Genomic DNA, 12,819 nt, shown 5'->3' with positions numbered 1-12,819 from the left:
TCAGTAAAGCTGTCATCACCTACTGAATTTGTCCACAACTTCTTTGGGTAATTATTGTCAATTTCAAATCCCTAAACAGTAATGCTGAACTATAATGAAGAATCTGAAGGAATTTGCATTCGATTTTAAGCCAGCAGATAGAGCCCTGTCTTGATTTTGTTACTGTATAGTACCTACTATTCATAGACCCTTAAATAATGAATAAAAGGTTCATATCTAGTGGAGATCTATCTCACGCTTGGAGAACTATTGTTAAGAACCCTTGCCTTTCTGTTTCCATACCCCAACACTAGAGCTATAGCATAATTACTGTGTGTTCTAACAGTGGAACGGCAGCAGGGAAAAATAAATTAAGAAATAATAGTTTGCCCGGTGCATTTCCAATATGGCATTTAGAGTGGAGTTTTAATAGTTTGTTGAGAACCCTGCTGTGGTTAGGATTTTAGAGAGGATTTTCTTAAATGTCAAAAGAGACGTGACTAATTTTGGACTATTGGGGGCTATGCAATTCAGTGGGGGAAATCAGGCATTGAATGGCTGCCTTACTAACTGCACATATAAAAATGAGGTTGCTTTAATTTCAATGTGCTAAAAGTAGGCTAAAGGTAGCCCTGGCTAAAGGCATTTACTAAAATCACATAGGCTTGCTGGCATGCTCTAATTCTTCATACCTACTGACTTGCTTGGATTTCCTAAAGATTTGGACAAGATGTAGTATGATAGGATACAGTGCTAAATCAAGATTGCTACATTCCAGCAAAAACAGTCAGGGCAAAAAATTCAGGGCATATGAACTGTTAATACAGAGAAAGAGGGGATAATAAAAATGTCAGCATTAAGAGGCAATTTGCCTAATCTTATTTATGTTATTCTTTACAATGAGACTCTTCAACGGATCCAGACATGCTGCATACAAACATGTTTCTTGACTCTTGCTGTGCCCTTACTGAGTCAATAAAAAGAGCTGGAAGTGATCAGAGTGCTGCCTTAAAACGTGAATATGTTTTACTGCTGGGAATATGTTGTTTAAGAAGACAGTTCAGAAATCCTGATCGTTGGCAGGGGGGATTGGTTAGGCAATAGAAAGTAGATAAAATTACTGGAGACTATAGACGACAATATCATCATCATCATGTTCTGTATTCTTGGTGCTTGGGAGGGGCAACAGTGTGAGGGCTTCATGTCCTGGCCCCACTGTTGGACCTCCTGATGGCACCTGGGTTTTTGGCTACTGTGTGCCACAGAGCGTTGGACTGGATGGGCCATTGGCCTGATCCAACATGGCTTCTCTTATGTTCTTATCATTATTTTAGATTTGATTAATCAACCCATCCTGTCCAAGCAGGCTCTGATTGATGTACATCAGATAAAAATATACAAGGATTAAAACAACAATTAATTTAAAGCAATAAAAATTCCAACTCTGATGGCCTCCTGCTAACATATGTTCATTCTCATCAGACTGTTGAGGCATACGGGGCAGAGAGGAACACTTCTGGAGAAGGTGGACAAAAGAAAAGGCACTAACTGTTGCTGTCCTCAGTCAAAAGCTTGGTGGAACATCTCTGCCTTATAGGCTCTGTGGAATTGCAAATGGTCCCACAGGACCCAGACATCATCTTGCAGAGCGTTCTACAAGATAGGGGCCGGGACTGAAAAAGCCCTGGCCCTAGCTGAGGACAGCTGGGCTTCTTTAGGGCTGGGGATCACCAGCAGATTGCTGCCTGCAGAACACAGTGCCCTACCAGGGACATAGAAGAGAAGACAGTCCCTCAGATATGTTGGTCCCAGACCGCTCAAGGCCTTAAAGGTCAAAATCAGAACCTTGAACCTGACTCAATACTCAACCGGAAGCCAGTGTAGCTGACACAACACAGATTGTATATATGCCATCCTTGGTGTTCCCAACAGGACTCATGCCACTGCATTCTGGACCCTTTGGAGTTTCTGGTTCATTCTCAAGGGGAGGCTAGCATAGAGCAAGTTACAGTAGTTTAATCTGGAGGTGATCATTGCATGGATCACTGTGGCTAGGTCCAAATGGGACAGGACAGGAGTCAGTTGCTGAGCTTGGCAAAGGTGGAAAAAAGCCACTTCCATTGAGAGGACAGCATCCAGTGTCATGCCCAGACTCTTGATGGATGATGCCAGTTTACTGTATCTGTGCAGCTGATGTATAGAAAAATTAGTAGAGACTGTTATTAAATAGAGTATTATTAAGCACATCAAGGAACAAAGTCTGCTGAGGAAAAATCCTTTTGGAGTTTTTTTTAAGCAGGTTATCAAGCATTTGGGTAAGGGAGATGAGGCACACATCATAAATTTGGACTTCTAAAAGGCTTTTGACCTGACCAAGGACTATTGTGTAAACTTAGCTGTCATGGGATAAGAAGACAGGTCGTCTTACAGATTAAAAGCTGGTTAAATGGCAGTAGGGTTGCCAGGTCTGTGTTGGAAAAAACTTGGAGACTTTGGGAGTGGATCTGGGAGAGGGTGGGGTTTGGGGAGGGGAGGGGCCTCAGCATGGTACAATGCCATAGAGTCCCCCCCCCCCTTCAAAGCAGCCATTTTCTCCAAGGGGACTGATCTCTGCCAGCTGGAGATTAGTTGTAAAAGCAGGAGATCTCCAAACCTCACCTGGAGGCTGGCAACCCTAAATGGCAAGAAGCTGAGAGTAGGAATAAAGGGACAGCTCTCACAACGGAGGGAAGTGAGCAGTGGGGTCCCACACGCACAAGTATTCTGGACTTTTCTATTTAGATAGTTCATAAATGATTTAAAAATTGGGGGTGACCAGTGTTGTAGCCACATTTGCAGATGATACCAAATTATTTAGGGTGATGAACCCTGAGGTGCATTGTGAAAAGTTGCAAGAGGATTTCTCTAAACTGGATGACTGGGCAATGATGCAGCAAGCATTATTCAACATATGTATAAGGTGATGCTTATTGGAACAAAACAAAGTTTAAATATAGGTGGATGGGATCTGAATTGGCTGAGACTGAGATGGAAAGAGATCTCAGTGATTTAATGGAAAGCTCAGTGAAAATGTAAATTCAGTGCGTGGCAGTGGTGAAAAAGGCAAATTCACTTCAAGGGACTGAAAATGAAACAACCAATGTTGTAATACCTTTATATAGCACTATGGCATGGCTTCATTAGGGATACTGTGTGCTGTTCTGGTTGCCGTGTCTCAAAAAAGATATTGCAGAACTGGAAAAAGCTCAAAGGAAGGCAATCAAGATGATTAAGGGATTGGACCACCATTCCTATAATGACAGGCTGGGGAGTCTGGGACTTTTCAGTCTAAATAAAAGACAGCTAAGAGAATAGAAGATAGAGGTATATAAAATTATGCATGAGGTTAAGTTCTAAAACTAGAACTCAGTGGCACCCAATGATATTGTTGGGATATGGTTGCCAATCCTCAAGTGGGGGCAGGGGATCCCCCGGTTTGGAGGCCTCCCCCTGCTTCAGAGTCATCAGAAACTGGGGGGGAGGGAAATGTCTGTTGGGTACTCCATTATTCCCTGTGGTGACCAATTCCCATAGAGTATAATGGAGAATTGATCCATGGGTATCTAGGACTTTGGGGGAGCTGTTTTTTTGTGGTAGATGCACCAAATTTGCAGATAGCATCAAGTGCCTCTCTGCAAAATACCCTCCAAATTTCAAAAGGATTAGACTGGGTGGTCCAATTCTATGAACCCCAAAAGAAGGTGCCCCTATCGTTCATTATTTCCAGTGGAGGGAAGGCATTTAAAAGGTATACTGTCCCTTTAAATGTAGTGGCCAGAACTCCCTTTGGAGTTCAATTATGCTTGTCACAACATTGCTCCTGGCTCCACCCCTAATGTCTCCTGGCCCCACCCCCAAAGTCCCCAGATATTTCTTGAATTGGACTTGGCAATCCTATGTTGAGAAGTAGGTTCAGGCCAGACAAAAGAAAATACTTGTTTACAGTGGAGGTAGTGATGGCCACAACAGTAAATAGCTTTAAAAAGGGGGTTAGACAGATTCATGGAGAAGAGGTCGATCGATTACTAATAGCCATGGTGACTGAATAGAGTCTCCATGTACGAAGGCAGTAAACTTCTGAATACCAGTGCTAAGAAGAAGAAGCAGGGGAAGGCCTTGGCCTCTGTACCTTGTTTGTTCAGCCTTCCAGACCAACTGGTTAGCTGCTGTGTGAAACAGGATGCTGGACTATATGGACTGCTGGTCTGAGCCAGCAAGGATCTTTGTATGTTCTTAAAATACTTAAACCTTGGATCCACATGAAGAGCATTTCTCATTGTTGCTATATGTAGTTGTCTCTAATGTACAGCTTAGAGATATAGATCAATGTCAAACTCATCTCACCCCGCTGTCACGTTCGTCTTCTTAACGCAGCATCCTTCGGATTTCCCACTATCTGCTCTGAAGCTGCAGCAAACATTGTGGTTTTCCAAGGCAAACAGAAACCGCCAAAAACTGTTTGCCACGCAAAAACCACAATGTTTGCTGCAGCTCCGGAGCAGATAGTGGGAAATTTGAAGGACACTGTGCAGAGAAGAGGAACGTAACAGCAGGGTAAACTGAGTGTGAAATCGGTCATACTTTGACATCAGTACATTAACCGCTGTGCTTGTGTTCATTCTTGCTGGTACAACTCTATGGTTTCTTTGGCTTCAAAACCATAGAGTTTGCGTAAAAACCAGAGTGTTGCCACGCAATGTGCCAGCACAATGGCATCACCCAGCACAATGGCATCACCTAGAAGTGACATCATCACATTGGGGACATTGTGTGATGCTATCACTGTTTGGGGTTGGGGTTTCCCTCACCGGCCAGTGAGCTGAAGTCATCAAAAGCAGGGGAAACCCCACTGGGAGCTGGCAACCCTATGAGAAGGAGCTTGGGACAGCAGTGTCTGGTTTCCCACTAGGCTGGCAGAAGTGTGATATGTCTGAATGGGAGAAGTAGGGCAGTGCCTGTCTCTGCCCTGCTGGCTCATGGGAGGTGCAGCAATGAGGAACAAGGTAGCACCTCCTTTCTCTGTCACTAGCTCTTTGGCCTGCATGAGGTGAGGGAGTGTGGCTACAGAATGGACATGATTTTGGCTTTCCATTCTACCTCTGATAAAGAAAGATGCAGTGGATTGTTAGCCTTGAGATTTAGGTGTATAATGATCTTGTTCAGCTCCCCCATGAAGCCAGGCTGAGCTGTCATTCCATGTGTTGTTATCATTCACAGATCACTTCTTAGAGCCGTTTATCTCACTTGATAAATGACTTCAGCCTAGAGCCCTCCTTTTCTTCTTCCACTGGGAAAAAGTTTTCCCTCCTACACACAGAATTTGTCATCAGTATATATTCTTTCCTTGTAGACCCTGCCACTGTCTCCAAATTTATTTCCAATAAAAATGTTTTGCTGTTCTTTAAAACAGTATGGACACCCTCACTACACAATAGAAATGGCAGCATTTGGATCTGGTGTTACTTTCTATGTTATGGTATTCATTGGAAGATAACCTGGTAGACAAAGAGCAAACTCACCAGTTGTGTACATAATGAAATGGTCCTAAGGAACTCAGGATTCTTAGTGATGGCTAAGTGCAAAGGAGTCCCAGTGGATGATTGGAATTTGGTATTTGGTGGGCTGATTGCAAATACCAGGGATGTCATTTTTCATTTGCATGATGCTATGATTCTAAGTTTGATTCTATGATTTCAACAAAGCAATACTAAATGTATACAATCTGTTGCCTGTTGTCTTTAGAGATCCTAAATACATGGTGTAGATAGTAATGTATACATTTTTGAGAAAACAGCCACCTGAACAGTGGAGAGACTTTGCAGAATTTAACAGAATACATATCAAGTTCACATCAGAGCATGTGTATCTTACAAGAGCATGTATCTGCAGCCATTATACTTATGTACTTATTTATAAAAGCATGGGGGGGGGGGGACTTGGCCATTTCCCTATGCATCCAAATTAATCTTTATGTAAAGCAGTCTTCCAGAATAGATGAGGAGGTCCTGCATCTTTGCCTGAGAAAACAAGGATGCATTTCCTTTTTTCTGCCTTTCATAAAACATACCTCTTCAGACACAGGTGATTCTGATCAGCCAGCTCATGCTGTCATTGCCTTATCCCAAAGTATCCCAAACAATGTTGTATTTTCTCCCCTTGGGCCATCAATTTGCATGCGCTGCTTCCAAGGGAAGTCAAATAGGGAAAGTGTAGCAGACAAAAGGGGCGGCTGCCACTTCATGTACTGACCTCTTTCTTGGAAGCTGTCCTCTGGAAAAGCTGCATCACTTCAACTGCGGGAAGGATCTGAGGACATTGGTTGCCTTTGTTATCTTTCTGAGGCAATTCTCCTTTGCTGCAGCTCCTTTTTCCCTTTAGTTTCTCTCTTTAGCTCTCTCTCTGTCTCTCTCTTCAGCTTTATAGGGAGGTTTCCTTTCAATTCTTCATCCCTTCTGTCCCTTCTGTTGTCTTTCAGCCCCTGACAACTTGGGGGAGGGGTGAAAAAAGCAGCAGGGTGTGTGGAGAGGGCAGGGGGATGAGAGGAACACAGAAACTTAACACCAGCAAATTAACACTGAAAGACTCCTGACTATTTAGAAATACAGGTTTCCTGAATGTCATGGGAATGGGTTGGGTTTGGTTTTGAAGGGTGCAGGAGAAATTGTTTCTGGGATGGAAACCTGTGGTGAATTGTAATATTTTTTTTGTTTGCCTCCAGCATCTGTTCCTTCCCCTGCTGAAAGTTTAAATGGTACAGTCTGGTTGCTGGAGTCTATTCACTGAATGCCAGCTTTCAAGTTGCTCAGAAGTTGGTTTGGGATCTGCAGTTGGGGGGAGGGGAAGAGAGAAGGGAGGGCCCCTGTCTGCCTTTCCTCAGGCATTAGGATTTTTATCTACACCTCACTTTTGACTGATGAATTTCTGTCCCCCTGTGTTTATTCCTCCATCTGTCTTCCATGCTTCCAGGATCATTCAACCCCCACCCAAGATATGCCAGGGGAAGATGAGGTAGAGAGAGGGAGATCTGTGGAGAAGCAGGCAAACAGCATCAATTGATGCTTTTAAACAGTGGAAAGAGGTTGGGGAAGGATGGAACAGAGCAAGGCTAAAGAACTTAGGTATCATTCCTAATGAACACCCACGCTCCACGAAGGGGAACAACACAGCAGTGTGTCCTAGTCTGCTCTTTCCAGGGTTTAAAGAGGAGAGGCCTGAGTTGCTGAGGCAGGCTTAGCCCAGAAAAGATGGGCCGGACCTCTGTTGCTATTTCTGCGGGCAGTAGGTGCCCTTGGAGCAGCTCATGACAGGCTACAGCACCACTCCTCTTCCAGGGCACTGTAAAGGTAAAAAATTGAATGAGCATGCCATGTGGCAAGTTATAACATAATGAATGGTGCTACCATGCTGGAGAAAGAAACAGGTGCATGTCACCGTTACATGTACTTGTGTGTTCAATGTTCAGAGACGCTCACATTGCAGTGTACTTAAGTTGAGACAATAGGTTATATATTCTTCTTCCTATGTTTGATCTGTGTTTTATTTAGACCAGTGTTTCCCAAAGTGGGTGATATTGCCCCCTAGGGGGCGCTGGAACGATCCAGGGGGACGGTAGTAGCTTTGGGTGCAATTGGGGGGGGAATAAAAATAAGGGGTGGTGGAAACATAAAGGGAGAAGAGAAGAGGAGTGGGAGGTGTCAAAACATCACATTTCTGGGAGGGGCCCAGAATTTCTAATTTAGAGGAAAATTCCAATTAACAAAAATAGAGGGTTCCTTTTTGCCTGCTACTTAGTCAGGGCCGGCGTGTGGGAGTAGGCCAAGTAGACGGCCGCCTCGGGTGCCCCCTCTCCCCACCAGCCTCCATCTCCCCGCTGGCCTCAGCCTCCCTGCCAGCCTCCGTCTCCCCACGCCACACTGGCCTCTGCCTCCCCAAGTCCCACTGGCCTCCGTCTCCCCACACCTCACCGGCTTCCCCACACCTGCTGGCCTACATCTCCCTGCACCTGCTGGTGTCCGAGGATGCTTCTTTACGAGCACTCAGGCTGCTCCACCCCACTTCAAAGGGAGCCAGCTGGCTCCCTTTGAAGCAGGAGAGGGGCTGGGGGTGAGTGCTCGTGCGAAGTACAAGCAGCCCAATGACGTCACTTCTGGTGACATCATTGGGCTGCACGTGCTTTGTGCGCACAATAAGAAACAGGACGGGGGGACAGGCCTCTGCCTAGGGGCACCAGAACCCCTAGCGCCGGGCCTGTACTTAGTGTGAATTCACCCAATTAGACTAGTAATGAGGACCAGAACTCCTTCCAATTAAAATATAAGAAGGATGCGATTTATTTACAATACAGAATTAAAAAATAGAGGTGTACAGACAAACAAGAGTATTTTTTTTTCTGAAAAGGGGGCGTTGGACCAAATAAGTTTGGGAACCTCTGATTTAGACCAACTTCATAATAGTTTTTGGCCACATGCAATAAACCTTTATTATGACTGCTGCTGCTGCTGCTGCTACTACTACATTTGTATTTAGAGTACAAAAACTGCAATTAAAAAACAGCAACATAATAACCCTGTTGTTTTTTTATTTCCTTATAATACTTTGCATTTTCCCATCCCTTAATGCTTCTAGAAGTCCCCCCATCATTTGCTCTGTGTGTGTGTGTGTATGAACCAATCGGTATTAAGCCATATTTATTTCAACTTAATCAACAAAAAAACAATGCACAGCAATAGAAATAGGCTTAAACAACACAAAAACAATGCAATCCTAACAGGATGCCAGCCCCATATTGGGAAACTCCTGGAGGTTTGCGGTGGAGCATGGGAGACTGTGGTCTAGGGATGGGAAGTATCTCAGTGGGGTATAATGTCATAGAGTCCATCCTCCAGAGTAGCCCCAGGGAACTAATCTGTGTCATCTGTGCATCAATTGAGAGTCAGTTTGGTGTATTGGTTCAGTGCATGGACTCTTATCTGGGATAACTGGGTTTGATTCCCCACTCCTCCACTTGCAGCTGCTGGAATGGCCTTGGGTCAGCCACAGCTCTTGCAGAGCTGTCCTTGAAAGGAAAGCTTCTGTAAGAGCTCTCTTAGCCCCACCTACCTCACAGGGTGTCTGTGATGGGGAGGAAGGTAAAGGAGATTGTGACCGCTCTGAGACTCTGAGATTCAGAGTATAGGGCAGGATATAAATCCAATATCTTCTTCTCCTTCAATTGTATTTTGTATCTTCTCTAGTATCTTCTCTTGATTGCATTAAGGAAAAGCACCGTGCACTGAAGAAGGTACTACTGTTAGCAGAACAATTTCATAGAAACCTAGCCATAGTCTCTGGGGTGGGGGGTGGGGGACAAGCAATAACTGACAATTGAAACTGGATGATTATTTCCCAGTCACTGCTTCCATATGGATCATCAAGAAATGACACTAAGTGTTAATACGTGTAGAGATATCCTCAATGGGCTGTAAGTGATAGGGAATTACTCTGCCCAAGAACTCATAAGGGCTTGGAGGAGAGGAACCGCCCCCCTCCCTGCTGGAGGAAGATTATATGTGAAGAAAGAGCAGTTTTTGAAAGAGAGAGAAACAGGCAGATACTGGCGAGTCCGGAGACCAGACCAGACAGAAAGTTAAATTCCCCTGCGTACTTGGGAAGTTTCCATTTATGTGGATTTTGATGGAGTGTCCTTGGATTGAATTCTTCAGAGTAAAGCACAATTGGAATGTTAATGTGACCAATCCTGAGAAATCAAACCACTCCTGCTTTGTATGAGTCTCTACAGCAGGGGTGGCTAACGGTAGATTTCCAGATGTTTTTTGCCAACAGCTCCCATCAGCCCCAGTCATTGGCCATGCTGGCTGGGGCTGATGGGAGTTGTAGGCAAAAAAAAAATCTGGAGATCTACTGTTGGCCACCCCTGCTCTACAGCAAATGTAAGTTTTCTTAGAAGCCACAACTCCAATCTCTGCAGTTGTGCTTAGGGGAAGAAGGCACTTGCAGTAATCATTGAGAACACCAGATGGTATCATTGTGCTGTGCTTCTCTTTAGCATTACAGTGTATAATAGGTTTAATGCCTGTCTCACAGACATGATCTGAAGGAACTGCAAGTGTTATTACATGTTCTGAACCAGTTTGGGGCAATGACCATTCACTATCAATAATAGTGTTAAAGGAGTTTCAGATGGCTGAGAAACGTGCTCAAAACCACGAGTTCTTAAGATTTGTTAAATTTTGGATCACCACAATTCTGGTTCGTTGTTTATTTGCACACCACTCTGTTTTTACACTGTAGCTGCCGTGTGACAGGCTGCTCAAGACTTCTAAATTAAAAGTGATCCCTCATATGTTTTTATGTGGCTGGACTAAATGCTGAAACACAGGAGAGAGGGAACTGTTGTACAGTTTATGTATGCCCTGTTTTAGTGATAGAAGCATCAAACATTACTACCTGCCAAATGCAGAGTCGCTTCTGTATTCAGTACTTGTTGTTTTGTTCAGAGGGGAAGTTGCACAGAGGAAATACACACGTGTAGCCTGCATATGTTCCCCTTTGAATATTATATGAAGTATCATCGGTCAAAAAGGGAAGTGACTGCGTGCTCATTTGCTACTTGCTTGGAATTTGGGAACTGCTCTGAAGTTTATTTATTTGAAGTATCCTCCACTGAAAAACTCACAGGGTAGCAGTTTGTTGTTGAAGACACTACTGGAACTCTATTGCTATCTATCAGTGCTTCCCTTTCTCTTCATCCGCCAAACCTAAGGCAAAATTGTACAGTACAGCACAAGTAATACGGGGTAAGTGCACAACTGTGCAGTGCTCACTGTGTCTAAAACTGACAATAAATAGAAATATATAAGCTATTATGATTAAATAGTGTTCAGGGTGGCCATCTAAAAACAGTTCAGATTCAGGGGGAAAAAAACCTTGCTTTTCCAAACTGAGTGACTTTTTTTTGCAGGCAACATGCCTTGGGATCAAGTTCAGCACAAGTCTCATTAACATAAAAAAAATCAAGTACAATTCTATACTTGTCTCCACACACAAAAAGAAGAAGAAGAAGATATTGGATTTATATCCCGCCCTCCACTCCGAAGAGTCTCAGAGCGGCTCACAATCTCCTTTACCTTCCTCCCCCACAACAGACACCCTGTGAGGTGGGTGGGGCTGGAGAGGGCTCTCACAGCAGCTGCCCTTTCAAGGACAACCTCTGCCAGAGCTATGGCTGACCCAAGGCCATGCTAGCAGGTGCAAGTGGAGGAGTGGGGAATCAAACCTGGTTCTCCCAGATAAGAGTCCGGACACTTAACCACTACACCAAACTGGCTCTTTCATGAGGGAAAGAATTACTAATGTGAAGGGTAGGGTCGCCAGGTCCAGATTGGAAAATTCCTGGAGGGGATGGAGTCTGGGGAGGACAGGAACCTCAGAGTGATTTAATGCCATAGGGTCCATCTTCCAACGCATCCATTTTCTCCAGGGGAACTGATCTCTGTAGTCTGGAGATGACATGTAATTCTGCGGGAACCCCATGTCCCATCTGAAAACTGGCCTCCCTATGTGAATTCATTCTAGCATTCATATCAGACTAAATTCATGTAACTCTATAGTGTGATTACCATCTATAGCTGCATCCTGTGCCACATTCCCCTCTCTAGGGTTGCCAAGTCCCCTGAGTCCCAGAGCGGGGGACTGGAAGTGACATCATTGCATTAGCGATGGCACATGCGGCTGCTCTAGGCGTTTCTTGGGAAACTCTGTGGTTTTCCCGGATACTCTAGCCATTTGGGAGGGAAAAACTCTATGGTACCTATTGTACCATAGAGTTTTCCCTCCCAAATGGCTAGAGCCATGTGAGATTTTTAAATGTTCATGTATAGCTTGGGGGCTAGGTGTCAATATGCTTATGACACAGCTATCTCTGTCTTTGACCCTTGTCTGACAGCTTTGGTTAGGTGGCTGAAGGGGAGTAAGCTGAAACCTAATTCTGGCATGTGGGAAGAAAGTTATGTTGGCCAATAAATCTGAGGTCCAGGAAGGAATTCCATTTCCTTCTTTAGATGGGTTGATTTCTCTGAAAGGTTCATTGAACAGTTTGGTTGTGACTGTTGGACAGTTTGGTTGTGGCTGTTCCTTTTTGCTAGAAAAGCATGTGGCAAAAAATGCATGTTTTCAAATGTACCTGGCCCATCAAATGGCAATCCCATTGTACTTGGCTGATCTGACCTCACTGATCCATGCCACAGAATCCATACCGTCAAATCTAGTCTACTGTGACACACTTTGCATGGGACTGCTCTTGAAGATAACTTGGAAATAATTAAGGCAAAATGCTGCAGGTTGTTCATTGATGAGAGTAGCCCCTGGAGGTCTCATGTTTCCCAATCTTACAATCATTACATTGGCTGCTAGTATGCTTCTAGGTTCAGTTCAAGGTGCTGGCGCTTTAAAGCCTTTCCATTTCAGGGACCCATATTCCTGAACAACGCCTTCTCGCTGTAGAGACTTGTGGGGTACCTTGGGTCATCACATCAGTAGTTTCTCTCTGCCCTTTCTTGTATTAGAGTATAGTAAGCTGTGGCTCATTTGTGGGCATTTTCAGTTGCTGCCCCCATTTTATGGAATAGCTTCCCTGCATGTGTATGAGAAGCCTTCTGTACATTAGAAAAGTACTTTTATAAAATCCATTTTGGGGGGGTGGGATTTAGTCTTTAGTAGGTGATTCTTTTACTATTTAGTTTTATCAGGGCAAGTCATCTTCTTCGAGCATGGAGAGCACTGAAAGTGCTACCCTTCATATTT

At 44.2% G+C, this 12,819-nt stretch overlaps 1 protein-coding gene across 1 annotated transcript in view; it reads left to right on the top strand.

The window, feature by feature from the left end:
• CDH23 (cadherin related 23) overlaps positions 1-12,819 on the top strand; it is a 655,943-nt gene that overhangs the window by 493,055 nt on the left and 150,069 nt on the right. The gene's annotated exons all lie outside the window — the stretch shown is intronic.

The sequence above is a fragment of the Heteronotia binoei genome, chromosome 6 (genome assembly GCF_032191835.1).
Source record: "Heteronotia binoei isolate CCM8104 ecotype False Entrance Well chromosome 6, APGP_CSIRO_Hbin_v1, whole genome shotgun sequence".
Classification (NCBI taxonomy): Eukaryota; Metazoa; Chordata; class Lepidosauria; order Squamata; family Gekkonidae; genus Heteronotia; species Heteronotia binoei.
Note: the sequence above shows the minus strand (reverse complement) of the source record. Positions and strands in the feature narration are given on the sequence as shown.